Here is a 349-nt window from a genome sequence, read left to right as displayed (position 1 = left end):
CCTTTACCATTATGTAATGGCCTTCTTTGTCTCTTTTGATCTTTGATGGTTTAAAGTCTGTTTTATCAGAGACTAGGATTGCAACTCCCTGCTTTTTTTTATTCTCCATTTGCTTGGTAGATCTTCCTCCATCCCTTTATTTTGAGCCTATGTATGTCTCTGCATGTGAGAGACATGTATGTCTCTGGATGTGGGTCTCCTCAATACAGCAGACTGATGGGTCTTGACTCTTTATCCAGTTTGCCAGTCTGTGTCTTTTAATTGGGGCATTTAGTCCATTTATATTTAAGGTTAATATTGTTATGTGTGAACTTGATCCTGCCATTATGATATTAACTGGTTATTTTGC

The sequence above is a fragment of the Colobus angolensis genome, unplaced genomic scaffold (genome assembly GCF_000951035.1).
Source record: "Colobus angolensis palliatus isolate OR3802 unplaced genomic scaffold, Cang.pa_1.0 Scaffold218, whole genome shotgun sequence".
NCBI classification, from domain to species: domain Eukaryota; kingdom Metazoa; phylum Chordata; class Mammalia; order Primates; family Cercopithecidae; genus Colobus; species Colobus angolensis.
Note: the sequence above shows the minus strand (reverse complement) of the source record.